Source organism: Ranitomeya variabilis, chromosome 2 (genome assembly GCF_051348905.1).
Source record: "Ranitomeya variabilis isolate aRanVar5 chromosome 2, aRanVar5.hap1, whole genome shotgun sequence".
NCBI classification, from domain to species: Eukaryota; Metazoa; Chordata; class Amphibia; order Anura; family Dendrobatidae; genus Ranitomeya; species Ranitomeya variabilis.
In genome coordinates, this window is record NC_135233.1 from 351624313 (window position 1) to 351640673 (window position 16361).

General features: G+C 48.0%; 1 protein-coding gene across 1 annotated transcript in view; it reads left to right on the forward strand.

The window, feature by feature from the left end:
• LOC143805861 (inositol-trisphosphate 3-kinase A-like) overlaps positions 1-16361 on the forward strand; it is a 79007-nt gene that overhangs the window by 11798 nt on the left and 50848 nt on the right. The window lies entirely within an intron of this gene.

Below are 16361 nucleotides of genomic sequence, written 5' to 3' on the forward strand. Positions count from 1 at the left end.
AAGAAGCCATAGGCAGTAAGGAACCACATCACCACCGCACTTTTAGGAAGGCTTTGATCTCCACCTGGTGAGAGGACTTGGAATCGCCTCCGGACACTGCCTGTACCTGTTGTCCGGTGCCCTGGACTGTGGTTGCCTGAAGCTACAGTAAACCAGGTAAAGACATTGCAAACCTGTGTCCTCGTTCTTCCTCGCACCATCCACCATCTTTACCTATACATCGGGAGCCCTGGGGACCTATTTCACCTGTGGGAAGGTATACCATCTAGCTGCCATAACATCACCCCAGCGGACCCCTTAAAGCAGCGTCGGTCCCCACTGACCAAATACCGCAGGTGGCGTCACGAACATAAACTTTAATCAATATCCCTTTTACATGGGCGCCCACGGCCACGGACCGGGTCGCCGCCGTGACACGTCCCCTTAAGTACTGGCCCCGGTACCGAGTGCCCCACGGCCCTGGCGGGCGTTCCATCTCCATATACAGCACCAGAAAGAGAGTGCCCCCATAAACATCACCAGAAAGAGAGTGCCCCCATAAACAGCACCAGAAAGAGAGTGCCCCCATAAACAGCACCAGAAAGAGAGTGCCCCCATATACAGCACCAGGAAGAGAGTGCCCCCATATACAGCACCAGAAAAAGAGTGCCCCCATATACAGCACCAGAAAGAGAGTGCCCCCATATACAGCACCAGAAAGAGAGTGCCCCCATAAACGGCACCAGAAAGAGAGTGCCCCCATAAACAGCACCAGAAAGAGAGTGCCCCCATAAACAGCACCAGAAAGAGAGTGCCCCCATAAACAGCACCAGAAAGAGAGTGCCCCCATAAACAGCACCAGAAAAAGAGTGCCCCCATATACAGCACCAGAAAAAGAGTGCCCCCATAAACAGCACCAGGAAGAGAGTGTCCCCATATACAGCACCAGAAAAAGTGTCTCCCTAAACAGTACCAGAAAGAGAGTGCCCCCATATACAGCACCAGAAAGAGAGTGCCCCCATATACAGCACCAGAAAAAGAGTGTCTCCCTAAACAGTACCAGAAAGAGAGTGCCCCCATATACAGCACCAGAAAGAGAGTGCCCCCATATACAGCACCAGAAAGAGAGTGCCCCCATAAACAGCACCAGAAAGAGAGTGTCTCCATAAACAGTACCAGAAAGAGAGTGCCCCCATAAACAGCACCAGGAAGAGAGTGCCCCCATATACAGCACCAGGAAGAGAGTGCCCCCATATACAGCACCAGAAAGAGAGTGCCCCCATATACAGCACCAGAAAGAGAGTGCCCCCATAAACAGCACCAGAAAGAGAGTGCCCCCATAAACAGCACCAGAAAGAGAGTGCCCCTGCAGCGCCCCCTTCATTCTCTTTTGTGGTTTTTCATTTAAGACAAATTAAATGAAGATAATAATACCAAAGAATTTGTGTTTGCAATCATTTTCAGGAAGAAACTGAGTATTATTTGACAGAATTGCAGGGGTGTGAATACTTTTGGCCATGACTGTGTGTGTGTATATATATATATATATATATATATATATATATATATATATATATATATATATGTTTGCAGCGCCCCCACTGCCGCAGGGCCCTGACAGGGACCCCTCCGAATCTTCCCCTACAACACCCTCTGCCACAAGGTGTTGCCTGGTTCCAACCCAGTCAGCTTTCTCTTCTAACTTCCTGCCTAACCCCCAGTTTTACCAGATTGTGAGGAGTGGCCTAATAAATAGAACCCTTAGCTCCCCCTGGAGGCCAGACTGTGAAATGTATTGGTATCTGTGATACCTGGTCAGATGAACTCCTTCAGTGCCATCAGACGTACCATAGCCCCCCTTAGCGGCGGAGCAACAGTACTGCAACGACCAGGACTCTGGGGCGCTGCACTCCCCCCCGGTTAAATCCAGTACTCCTGGACTGGGAAGAAAACAACAATACATGTCAGCAAAAAGACATACAATTTTGAAAATGCAAGTACAAGTAAACTTTTTAACAGAGCTTCCCTTTATGGGAGGTGAGGACACTTGAACGTTACAAACATGGTTAAATACTTTAATTAACATACTATAAATACTTTTCTTACCCAACCGGGTATTCTACTAAGTGCAAAATCTTTGAACAATAATTTAACATTGCCTTTAAGGACGTACTCGCTGGATCCACTAAAGACCTTCTTATAACACATTATAAGGCTAAACAACTTTTATGCATTCTCCTTCTTTAAATCTGCAGGACCGTCTGTCCTAACTGCTCCAGACCTACTGCCTCTCCTTTCTGTTACAGGACCGCCCCTTTCCGCCCGGGCCTACTGTCTTTCTACTACTATACACAGTATAGAAAATATCATCCATCTTTCAGTTCGGATTACTGAGCCATCTCTGTATGGCTCCTAAGAGGACTCACCACTAACCCCTACGGGTTCACTTCCTGTCCTCGTTTTCTAGCACATTATTAAACATTTTCTATTAAATACAACATTAACCTTCCTTTATTACTTTCTTACTGACTTGTATGCAGGACACTATGTCTACCCCTACGGGTCTGCTGCATCTTTCTTCTAGCTTTCACCTTTACAGGACTTTATTTCAGAGCACATTACCAACATTTCTTACAATCAACTAGTTAGTTACATTTAACTTCTTCTTTCAAGACATTATTGCCATTTAACCATCTTAAGGCAACACTGTTCATAAGTGCAATATGTGAACATCACCTTTAAGAGGGGACCAAGTCTCTATGAGGTAGTGCAACTTCTCAAGCTGCAAGTCTGTTTGCAGTAAGGACTCCGGTGCTGGTTCCACAACCAGTGTCTTCGCAAAGAGTCCTTTCTTTATGTAAAACCAGTAGAGAGCACCTTTAAGAAGGTGCAAACTATTTACAACATCAGTTTTTGAATCATTCACCGTCCATGATTCGGCAGTCTCTTGATAACTGAGGCAACAAGTAGAAAACAAACAAAAGGCAATAGGGATCCCGGGTCAACAAAGGGATCCCTTTAAGAGTTAACCCTTGACGGGTTTTAGCAGCAAAACAGTAGAAAAACAATGAACTAGTTACATTCTATAAAGCATTTTTGCTTACTTAGTCTTCTTGTGGTGCAGGGGGTGGTCTCCGATCCGCGGCCGATGCGGTGTCAGTACCGGTGGTTGATCTCTCAGGTGCCGTCAGATCACTCGGTGTCTGGATCTGAAGGCTAACCCTGTTTGCAAGTTCGGTAGCCGCCACAAGGCGGACGGTGGTGAGAGTAACAAGATCTGTCAAGCCCGGATCAGTCATGGTCGGGGCAACAGGTGACGCCCCTTCAGGCTCACAGCGTTGGACATTCCGAGCGCACCACCCTTGCGCACTCCGGTGGCGGGTGTAGGTCACCTGATCCCCCCTTTGCAATGGGTCACCATATTGGTTACAGCAGGGAGTTTTCACGTTGTAACTAGTAACGAAGACGTCAGTCGGTAGTCCCGGTTCCTGTATGGAGCCCCAACCCCTCTTCGGGTGGAAGGCCAGCACAGTTCCCCGCTTTACCACGTCTTTCCTGCCGTGCGCAGACTTTCTGCGTTGCGCTTGTGGCGTGTCAGGTTGTTCCGTCTCGTCTCGGTGTCTCCAATGCAGGATTAAACATTGTTTATACTGTTCCCAAGTGAGCACAGCAAGGGTGAGGCCGTCCTCCCGGGCTCCATCTGGCCCGGTCCAGGGGGTGTCCCACCGGAGGACCACCCCGTCTGGGCCCACGTCTATGGGTTCTCCCATCTTGGTCGGTAGTGGAGGTACCAGCTTCCCCATCGCGTCGGGGGTGAGGATCACTCGCTCCACCGAGAGGAAACAGTTATTGCTGGGGTGAGGAGCGGTCACGGGAGCGGGATCGGTCAGGAGAGCTGCATCGGTCGGGGGAGCAGAATCGGCCGGGGGAGTAGGGGCGTCGTCCATACCTGCGCCTGATGTGATTCCACCGATGTCGATCTGTTCCGTTGACGAGGACACTGGAATCGGCGGCAACCTGGACCGCGGCTCATCCTCGGCGGCCTCCCGATGTGGCTCCGCTCTCCATGGTTCCGTGGTCGGGATAGGTAGGCTCGGCTCCTCCGTCGGCGGCTCCAGGGAGTTCAGATCCTTCACCGGCGGTGGACGCGAGTCCGCCTCTGATGGGTGAGGGCAAGCCGGAATCGCTTCGCTGTTGCTCGGGCACTTGCTGTTCATCATCGCTGTCCGGCATTCGGCGGCAATGCATGCACCTGGCTCCGCAATTTCTCCGAGTTTGGGCTCCTTCTTCACCTCGTTCCCCCGTTGCAAATCAGGGGGCGGTCCTCCTCTGCTGCTGGGCAAGTCGTCATCTCGCAGCAGAAGTCGGAGGGGGCGGTCGCTACTTCTGGCGCCGCTTTGGTAGTCTCCTCCCATGGCACGCCCTCCTTCTTCCTCTGCACTCCCTGTGGTGCTGCAATGGCGGCGGGTTTTGGCGGCAAGTAGCAATACACAGTCTTTGCAATAAATCACAGTCCAAGTATAATAAATCACAGTTCCAAGGCACACATGACCTGATTCTTCAGGCTTAAGTAGATCCTGTTCGTGACGCCAAAATTGCAGCACCCCCACTGCCGCAGGGCCGAGGGGTACCCGGTACCGGGCCACTGAGTCTCTGCTCTGGGGTTGTCACGGTGGCTAGACCTGGTCCGTGACCCTGCTGAGGGGCGCCCAATGAAAGGGTGTGCGAGATGGTAGTGATGTTGTAGTGGTGCGGTGCAGGTTGCAGTAAATAACGAGGACACCAGGTTGCAGTCTCTTTACCTCTTTACTGAAGGCTTCAGGATCCTCAATCCGGAATACGGTTAACTGAGCTGCGCAAGCCTGGTCGGTCCGATGGCACATCCAGAGTTCCCTTTGCAGGTGGAAATCTGTGCCTACCCTCTAGCGCTTGTGTGTTGTAGTCCTTCCCTGCTGAGCACCACGGGATAGTCCTCACAACTGTTGTGTCTGTTTCTCGTGTTCCCTCACAACTCGATTCTGATGTTCTTCCACGTCCCCCAGATCTTATGGTTAGGACGCACCCGTATGACGGGGAGGCTCGGAGCTCTTCCGGGACTCTAGCGTCGCCCCACTCCTGTTGTTACCCCCCCTGTGTCTTCCTAGGTCAATTGGGTGAGACAGCCCGCCTATAACTGACTGTCCTGCCGTAGGTTTGAAGTTTGGCCTGGAGCTCTATACTTCCTCGGCGTTCCGGCCACCGGTTATGCGCCTCAATAGGATGTTGCCTCGTCTTACAGCACGACTCCTACTGGTATTCTCCTTGTTGCGTTGATCTCGTTTCTCACTCAGCACAATATACCTCGCTTCTTATCCTTTCTTGGGGTACCGCCGCTATATCGTGCAGGCGCGGTCCCGTAACGTTCTCTCTGTTTGCCAGGCCTCTGTCAGGATCCCACCCCTGACAGGGACCCCTCCGAATCTTCCCCTACAACACCCTCTGCCACAAGGTGTTGCCTGGTTCCAACCCAGTCAGCTTTCTCTTCTAACTTCCTGCCTAACCCCCAGTTTTACCAGATTGTGAGGAGTGGCCTAATAAATAGAACCCTTAGCTCCCCCTGGAGGCCAGACTGTGAAATGTATTGGTGTCTGTGATACCTGGTCAGATGAACTCCTTCAGTGCCATCAGACGTACCATAGCCCCCCTTAGCGGCGGAGCAACAGTACTGCAACGACCAGGACTCTGGGGCGCTGCACTCCCATAAACAGCACCAGGAAGAGAGTGCCCCCATATACAGCATCAGGAAGAGAGTGCCCCCATATACAGCACCAGAAAGAGAGTGCCCCCATAAACAGCACCAGGAAGAGAGTGCCCCCATATACAGCACCAGTAAGAGAGTGCCCCCATATACAGCACCAGAAAGAGAGTGCCCCCATATACAGCACCAGAAAGAGAGTGCCCCCATAAACAGCACCAGAAAGAGAGTGCCCCCATAAACAGCACCAGAAAGAGAGTGTCCCCATAAACAGCACCAGGAAGAGAGTGCCCCCATATACAGCATCAGGAAGAGAGTGCCCCCATATACAGCACCAGAAAAAGAGTGCCCCCATATACAGCACCAGAAAGAGAGTGCCCCCATAAACAGCACTAGGAAGAGAGTGCCCCCATATACAGCATCAGGAAGAGAGTGCCCCCATATACAGCACCAGAAAAAGAGTGCCCCCATATACAGCACCAGAAAGAGAGTGCCCCCATAAACAGCACCAGGAAGAGAGTGCCCTCAAATACAGCATCAGAAAAAGAGTGTCTCCATAAACAGTACCAGAAAGAGAGTGCCCCCATATACAGCACCAGAGAGTACCCCCATATACAGCACCAGAAAAAGAGTGTCTCCCTAAACAGTACCAGAAAGAGAGTGCCCCCATATACAGCACCAGAAAGAGAGTGCCCCCATATACAGCACCAGAAAGAGAGTGCCCCTATAAACAGCACCAGAAAGAGTGCCCCCATAAACAGCACCAGAAAGAGAGTGCCCCCATAAACAGCACAAGGAAGAGAGTGCCCCCATAAACAGCACCAGGAAGAGAGTGCCCCCATATACAGCATCAGGAAGAGAGTGCCCCCATATACAGCACCAGAAAAAGAGTGCCCCCATATACAGCACCAGAAAGAGAGTGCCCCCATAAACAGCACCAGGAAGAGAGTACCCCCATATACAGCACCAGAAAAAGAGTGTCTCCCTAAACAGTACCAGAAAGAGAGTGCCCCCATATACAGCACCAGAAAGAGAGTGCCCCCATATACAGCACCAGAAAAAGATTGTCTCCCTAAACAGCACCAGAAAGAGAGTGCCCCCATAAACAGCACAAGGAAGAGAGTGCCCCCATAAACAGCACCAGGAAGAGAGTGCCCCCATATACAGCATCAGGAAGAGAGTGCCCCCATATACAGCACCAGAAAGAGAGTGCCCCCATAAACAGCACCAGAAAGAGAGTGCCCCCATAAACAGCACCAGAAAGAGAGTGCCCCCATAAACAGCACCAGGAAGAGAGTGCCCCCATATACAGCATCAGGAAGAGAGTGCCCCCATATACAGCACCAGAAAGAGTGCCCCCATATACAGCACCAGAAAGAGAGTGCCCCCATAAATAGCACCAGGAAGAGAGTGCCCCCATATACAGCACCAGAAAAAGAGTGTCTCCCTAAACAGTACCAGAAAGAGAGTGCCCCCATATACAGCACCAGAAAGAGAGTGCCCCCATATACAGCACCAGAAAAAGATTGTCTCCCTAAACAGTACCAGAAAGAGAGTGCCCCCATATACAGCACCAGAAAGAGAGTGCCCCCATAAACAGCACCAGAAAGAGTGCCCCCATATACAGCACCAGAAAGAGAGTGCCCCCATATACAGCACCAGAAAGAGAGTGCCCCCATATACAGCACCAGAAAGAGAGTGCCCCCATATACAGCACCAGAAAGAGAGTGCCCCCATAAACAGTAACAGCTAGAGAATGCCCCCATAAACAGCACCAGGAAGAGAGTGTCTCCATAAACAGTACCAGAAAGAGAGTGCCCCCATATACAGCACCAGAGAGTGCCTCTATAAACAGCACCAGAAAGAGAGTATCCTTATAAATAGTGTCTGAAAGAGAAAGTCCACCTAAGCCATACTTGGCAGAGACTGCCGCAATAAATAGTTCTAGCAAAAGAGTGCTTCCATAAAAACAACCAGTCAAAGAGTGCCTCCACAATCCGTACCAGAATGGAAGTACCCCAATAAACAGTAAAATCACATCCTCCATATTTACAGCCAGAGTGACAGTGCGCTCACTCGTACGCAGTAGAAGCCATAGAGTGCGCTATAGAGTGTTATCGAGAGCAGGAGCAGACATCATAGATGCAACCTGTACAACTGCACAATGGCCCCAAAGGTCAGTGGCATTGTGCAGCTCTTGGATTGCAGAGGGCCCATAGACAATTCTTACACAGGGCCCCTTCTGTCTGTGAGAGAAGTGCTGCTATAATCTGTACGAGCCAAAGAATGCCCCCATAAACAGTGCCAACAAAGAATGCCCCCATAAACAGTGCCAACAAAGAATGCCCCCATAAACAGTGCCAACAAAGAATGCCCCCATAACCAGTGCCAACAAAGAATGCCCCCATAAACAGTGCCAACAAAGAATGCCCCCATAACCAGTGCCAACAAATGCCCCAATAACCAGTGATAGGCTAAATGATTCAATATAAAATGCAGCTTTTCCTCCTGAATGAGCAACAACCAGATGCCAAGATGTCTCCAAGACGTCTTCTTCTGCAACAGCCCTTGTGGATTCACTGGAGACCACAAGATCTCCATTTTTGCGTGAGACTCCTGGGTAAATTGGGGCGCTGTCAGTATTTGTTAGATGTATGGGTTATCCAACATAAGAAAAAAAAGTACAATAAGTTATTCCAAGGACAAATTCACTTCAGTCCACTGGTGGCGTCACGTATTGCAGCCGGAGGCATAATTATCGTAGGTGTGGGCAGTTTAGGACTGCGGTACCGGAGACCCACCATTACCAATGATTCTGGAGCTTGCTCTTCGCCCACATGCAGATATGACTGGCTAGAGATCCAGGATAACGTAGATTTCTGCTGCTGTTTTATGTCATTTCAGTCTAGGCGTCCAAAAAAAGAATTAAATAGTACTGTGCCATGTACAGCTCGTGTGGGGCCCACCCGGGGATTCACCTGTTCTCTGATGGGCCAGTCCGAGTCTGGGTGTAAGGACTTCAGGCCCTGGGGCTTAGAGGAATCGAAAAGGTCTCTGCAGCTCATATGAAAAGACCAATACTATTAATAATGGGGGGTCCTGTTGAAGATTTTGGGTTGGGATGAGTTCCAAGACCGACTGCAGCTCAGAGGCCATTCAAGTCTAAACTGTAATACCAGACACAGCCTATAGGCAAGAGGGGCGCTGTTTCTGAAAGATGAGTTTGTTTTTTTTAAAATCCTATACAACCCCTTTAAATAGATCCTTCCCATTAATAATCTCAATATAATTTTGTGCTGCTGGTCAGGGTGACTCCGTCCTCTCCCCATTGTACACTGTGATGCAATGTGTGTGCTTATGGCAGGGTACACGGCGTATCATTGTGTGTATCTGCGGATCACACTTCCTGCCTGTCGGAGACACACGTAAGGGTCCTGCTTAATTCATGTAAATGTGAGTGTTTGTGTCACCGTGTGAGGTCACGGCGTGAGATCAGGAAGTCGTGTGTGGAATAGAGAGTTCTCGCTGGTCTCGATGAGTGTGCGTGTGTTCACATCTCCACATCTTTCCATTTATTGCACATGTTGCCGTAAAATGTTATTCTCGAATTTCCCCAAACTATGCAATGAAAGGACACATGGTAGAATGACTGGTAAGGGTGAGAAGGGTGAGGAGATCTCACAAACGTTCCCTTTTCTTATATATCACTGCGGGAACTGCTTATAGGACAACTCCCTAATAGAATTTCCTGGATTAGGGCAGAGTGACGGGATTAAATCCCAATTTGTGAGTAAAGGAGCATTAACATAGCAGATTCCTGCCCATAACCAGCTCCGACTAACGAAGTAATCAAGTTGATTAAGGCCCATTAGGGTATGTGCACACATTGCGGATTTGACGCTGCGGATCCGCAGCAGTTTTCCATGCGGTGTACAGCACCATGTAAACCTATGGAACACCAAATCCGCAGTGCACATGCTACGGAAAATACCGTGCGGAACCGCTGAGGCTTATTTTCCGCAGCATGTCAATTCTTTGTGCGGATTCCGCAGCGTTTTACACCTGTTCCATAATTGGAATCCGCAGGTGTGAAAATGCATGTGAAATCCGCACAAAAATCACAGTATCCACACTAAATCCACATGTAAAATGCGTTTTACCTGACCTGCGGATTTTTCTGAATCTGCGTGGAAAAATCCGCACAGAAATCCGCAATGTGGGCACATACCCAAAGAGTCAACGGCTGCTGATGGGCTGCAGCACTCACGTGATGTAAAGAGTTAATGGCTGCAGCGCTCACATAACGTAAAGAGTCAACAGCTGGTGATGGGCTGCAGCGCTCGCACAAAGTATTAAGTTAAGGGCTGCTGATGGGCAGCAGCGCTCATGTGACGTAAAGAGTCACGGCTGGTGATGGGCTGCAGTGCTCACATGAAGTGTAGAGTCAATGGCTGCAGCACTCACATTACGTAAAAAGTCAACATCTGCTGATAGGCAGCAGCGCTCACGTGACGTAAAGAGTGAAAGGCTGCAGCGCTCATGTGACGTAAAGAGTGAATGGCTGCAGCGCTCATGTCACATAAAGAGTGAATGGCTGCAGCGCTCACGTGACGTAAAGAGTGAAAGGCTGCAGCGCTCATGTGACATAAAGAGTGAATGGCTGCAGCGCTCATGTCACATAAAGAGTGAATGGCTGCAGCGCTCATGTGACGTAAAGAGTGAATGGCTGCAGCGCTCATGTCACATAAAGAGTGAATGGCTGCAGCGCTCACGTGACGTAAAGAGTGAATGGCTGCAGCGCTCACATGACGTGAAAAGTCAGCATGAGATGTGGTGCTAACAATGATGATTTTCAGGTGGATATGACAGACGCGAGCCGCCAGTGGATACTATTGCCGCCTTAGGCTAATGAACGGGCACAGGAGTTCTCTCGACTGCTCGTTCAGCCGACCATCGGCCTGGGGGTAACGCCATCATTTTTCTATATCTACACCAGATTGATAATGTGTGTGGAGATCTTATAAGATGGTGCAAAGACAGGATCCTTAATAACGTTACTCGTGGGGTGATGGCATCCTGTCCCCCGACTCTCTGCGGGGTTCGGACATCCTCTCGTTTAGCGTTTAGGTATCAGCGGAGTCACGGTTGGCATTTCAGTGTGGGCCCCAGGCCAGCAGTGATACAATGCTGCAGTCAGGCCTACTGGTGAGTCACAGCTGCTGACAAGCATGGCAGTCATGCCGGCGTCACACACCAGTCACCTCAGTGCGGCCACAATGAGTCCCCAGCTGGGATTGTGTCACAAGGACAGGTCTGTACATGGAGCCGTGTATGGCGGAGCCGTGTACGTGTGTTATTGTGAGCGCTGCTGTTATCCGCTGGGCGTACTCTCTCCGAGCAGAAAAGGAAGCGGTGTTCCCATCAGTGTCATATTTTAAGACGTTTCCCCCCCTGAGGTTTACCTTATCGCTGGTAGCAAACAGTGCGTTATCTCACAACTTTTCTTTCAGGAAGCAGAGGACATACTGTACTCCTTGTAGGAAGGATACCTGTACTCAATGTAAAAAAATATAATAGCAAATCAGGGGTTAAAGTTCTGCTTCTATTTGGGGCTAAAAATCATTTCTGCAATTGGGTCTATTTCAAAATTTGGCACCGTTTTGCTTTTATGGCCTTCAACTTTGATGTGGTCTGCGGTCATAAATCTGCTGAGAGGAGCTCAGAAAAGCACAGATAAGGCTACTTTCACACTAGCGTCGGGAACAACCCGTCGCTGTGCGTCGGGCCGACGTTCCCAACGCTAGCGTGGTCTCCGCCGCACAACGGGGGCAGCGGATGCATTTTTCCCACGCATCCGCTGCCCCATTGTGAGGTGCGGGGAAGTGCGGGGAGCTGGGGGCGGAGTTCCGGCCGCGCATGCGCGGTCGGAAAAAGCGGACCGTCGGGAGCAAAAAACGTTACATGTAACGTTTTTTTCTCCCGACGGTCCGCTACCACACGCCCAAGCGTCGCAAAACGGACGCAACGTTTGGCAATGCGTCGCAAATGCGTCGCTAATGTTAGTCTATGACGAAAAAACGTATCCAGCAAGAACTTTTGCTGGATGCGTATTTTCGGCAAAACGACGCATTTGCGACGTATTGCAGTTAACGCTAGTGTGAAAATAGCCTAAGAGAGATAGACGCTCCCCGTCACACTAGATCAGAATGAGCTCAGTGATGGACTGAAGACAAACGGTACAAAACTGTTAATGACAGCCAATTGCAAAAATAATTGTTAGCCCCAATTAAAAGCTCTTACATTCAAACAAATGTCCCCCAAGGGAGGACAAGTTCTTCAGGGGGGCTGTCCTGTCTCATAGAGTATTACTTAATAGGCTCAAGGGGGTGCAAAAACTGAGCCTTTACTCTTCCCTCTTCGGATGCAGCGCTGCCTCTTGCTACAGCTTTAGTGATTGAGTGCAGGCTACGGTGGTGACATCAAGTCTAACAGCGCTGCAGGCAATCACTGATATCAGCAGCTTATGCCGTCTACACCAGAATGGCTGCTGAGCTCAGCAATTCCCTGCAGTGTTACCGCTAGGACTGGAACAGTTTTTTTAAGGTGTGAGTACAATTACAGAAATGTCAATTAACATAGTTTTTTTTTACATTTTACTACTTTAAAAAAAAAAAAAAAATCCACATTCTGAGAGATCGACCTTCTTTTTGCACGTCTATTGATATTTGTTTTTTTCACCTCCTCACCGAAGACAACCCCTCCACCATAAGCTGTGAACACTTTAGTGACTCAATTTAACGCTAAAATGGAAAAAGGAAGCGACTTTTCAATGTGTTTTATCGTTTTGCGTACGCAGCTCCTCTGCAGAGTTTGTCCCAGTGGTAGCTGACTACAACTCGCCCCTATTTAGTCTAATCCTGTCCTATATTTTCTTCTGTTTGTCGCCCACTTTGGGCAAACAGACAGTATGTGAGCTAGACAGAGAAAGCAGAGTCTGACTACAGAGGGATTGTTTGTTGTCTGTTGCCATGGAGATGCACAGTCCATATACAGTTAGGTCCATATATATTTGGACAGAGACAACATTTTTCCAATTTTGGTTATAAACATTACCACAATGAATTTTAAACAAAAGAATTCAGATGCAGTTGAAGTTCAGACTTTCAGCTTTCATTTGAGGGTATCCACATTAAAATTGGATGAAGGGTTTAGGAGTTTCAACTCCTTAACATGTGCCACCCTGTTTTTAAAGGGACCAAAAGTAATTGGACAGATTCAATAATTTTAAATAAAATGTTCATTTCTAGTACTTGGTTGAAAACCCTTTGTTGGCAAGGACTGCCTGAAGTCTTGAACTCATGGACATCACCAGACGCTGTGTTTCCTCCTTTTTGATGCTCTGTCAGGCCTTCACTGCGGTGGTTTTCAGTTGCTGTTTGTTTGTGGGCCTTTCTGTCTGAAGTTTAGTCTTTAACAAGTGAAATGCATGCTCAATTGGGTTGAGATCAGGTGACTGACTTGGCCATTCAAGAATATTCCACTTCTTTGCTTTAATAGACTCCTGGGTTGCTTTGGCTTCATGTTTTGGGTCATTGTCCATCTGTAGTATGAAACGACGACCAGTCAGTTTGGCTGCATTTGGCTGGATCTGAGCACACGGTATGGCTCTGAATACCTCAGAATTCATTCGGCTGCTTCTGTCCTGTGTCACATCATCAATAAACACTAGTGACCAGTACCACTGGCAGCCATGCATGCCCAAGCCATCACACTGCCTCCGCCGTGTTTTACAGATGATGTGGTATGCTTTGGATCATGAGCTGTACCACGCCTTCGCCATACTTTTCTCTTTCCATCATTCTGGTAGAGGTTGATCTTGGTTTCATCTGTCCAAAGAATGTTCTTCCAGAACTGTGCTGGCTTTTTTAGATGTTTTTTAGCAAGGTCCAGTCTAGCCTTTATATTCTTGATGCTTATGAGTGGCTTGCACCGTGCAGTGAACCCTCTGTATTTACTTTCATGCAGTCTTCTCTTTATGGTAGATTTGGATATTGATACGCCGACCTCCTGGAGAGTGTTGGTCACTTGGTTGGCTGTTGTGAAGAGGTTTCTCCTCACCATGGAGATTATTCTGCGATCATCCACCACTGTTGTCTTCCGTGGGCACCCAGGTCTTTTTGCATTGATGAGATCACCAGTGCTTTCTTTCTTTCTCAGGATGCACCAAACTGTAGATTTTGCCACTCCTAATATTGTAGCAATTTCTCGGATGGTTTTTCTCTGTTTTCGCAGCTTAAGGATGGCTTGTTTCACCTGCATGGAGAGCTCCTTTGACCGCATGTTTACTTCACAGCAAAACCTTCCAAATGCAAGCACCACACCTCAAATCAACTCCAGGCCTTTTATCTGCTTAATTGAGATTGACATAACGAAGGGATTGCCCACACCTGCCCATGAAATAGCCTTGGAGTCAATTGTCCAATTACTTTTGGTCCCTTTAAAAACAGGGTGGCACATGTTAAGGAGTTGAAACTCCTAAACCCTTCATCCAATTTTAATGTGGATACCCTCAAATGAAAGCTGAAAGTCTGAACTTCAACTGCATCTGAATTGTTTTGTTTAAAATTCATTGTGGTAATGTCTGTAACCAAAATTAGAAAAATGTTGTCTCTGTCCAAATATATATGGACCTAACTGTAGGAGCTGTGGAACCTGTAGGAAGATTTTAATCGAAGGGGAATTCGGATAGTGGATATTTTCCCGATCTTTGGCGGTCAGCTCGCTGGGACCCGCATCGATCCTGAGTGAATGGAGTGGTGGTCGCTCATGCTCCGTTCATTCCTATGACAGCGCTGAAGACCAGCCGTATCGGTCACACGGGCCTCTGCTTCTCAGGATCGGTGTGACTCAGACCTCGATGGATAGCGGATGATTTCCAAACTTGAGAATACTCTTTTAAGGCCCATTTACAAGCTACTTTACTATCAACATTACGAGAATTGACTGGTCTTTAATTTCTTCTGATGACTAGACTGGTCTGATCTACTCGAAACGGCCAGATACTTCAAAAGATGACTTAATCGTTGCCTTTTTTGTCTACGTCCCTCCGGGCACATCCTGTTTTTTATTACCTTCATGACTCATTACAGAATTATGTCCAATTTTCTCTCTTTGCTTTTCTTATTTGCTGATCTGTGTATCCTGGTCGACACTCGAACAACGGTTCACTCCTTAACATGAGCAGCACTGACGATTCCTGTGATGGCTTATCATCACTGAATTTATAGGCCTGTTTGTCAGATCGAAATCTGCGATTGAATTGAGAAATTGGGGGTGAAGATGATGCCAGGAGGGGGAGGCGGACGGGGTAGGTCTCCTAGCAAACAAGTGTAATGGTGGGATCTTAAACAGGTCTGGCTGAGATGTCAGGGTTATATAGTATAAAAACTATAAGCGTGATAACAGAGAATGTCTGGGGAAAGAAGGATTAGGCATGTTGAATTTCAACATGCCCGATTATCTAGTTCTGCTAGAGGTGTCCGGTAGCAATCTATTCCTCTCTACCGGTTCAGAACGTTTGCCGAGCATCCACGTCTATTGGGGTTCAGGGGTAAGATCTGAGAGCTGAGCTATCCATAGTATAAGACCCCCTATAGATGTGATTCTTTTTCTGGGATCTGATGATAATCTTATATCCATTGTCCCAAAACATAGATCGGAAATACTGACTTTTGATCTAACCCTTACCAGCCCAAGGATCCTGCTATTACTGTCCTGGTTCATCTCGTGGCATTTGTGTCCCCCCATTTTTCACCTGATGTCACCTTAAGAAATGACCCCACCAGAAATATCAAGATGAGGCGATACAAGATTCAGAGCGAAAAAGACTACAACTAGTAAAGGTGGAAAATAAATTATATTCCCGCAATTGTTGAAGTCACTTAAAGGGGTTTTCAAGGTGCACGGTCTCCCCTTACCGGACATTGGGCGTAGAGAGATGCAACTGCACCCTGGGCCGTACAGCTGCCGAGACAACCATGGGTGTCTGGAGGGCACGGCCTCTAAATAATGGGCTCTCTACACAAGACTCAGAGGCCGGTGGATGGCGGCTGTGACCACTTACCAAGAGTTACATGGCAAACTGATCAGGAATGAGCCCAAAATACAGAGGAAAGACCCCAATATGGCCACTTGGGGGTGTAGTTTCGCCAAGCTCCAGCCCATTGGCTACTCAGTTTGTGGGAGTCTCCTGAAAAATCTATCTGTCTATCTATCTATCTATTATCTATGTATCTATCTGTCTATTATCTATCTATCTATCTATCTATCTATCTATCTATCTCATTCCTTCTATCTATTATCTATCATCTATCTGTCTATTATCTATCTATCTATCTATCTATCTATCTATCTATCTATCTCATTCCTTCTATATATCTATTATCTATCATCTATCTATCCTTCTATCTATTATCTACTGTATCTATTATCTATCATCTATTATCTATCTATTATCTGTCATCTATTATCTATCTATCTATCTATTACCTATCATCTATCTAATATCTATCTATCCCCGCATGGCGCAGTGAATGCTGTTACATAATACATGTCGGCAGAAGGTTGAGAGCCATACAGAATAGGAAAA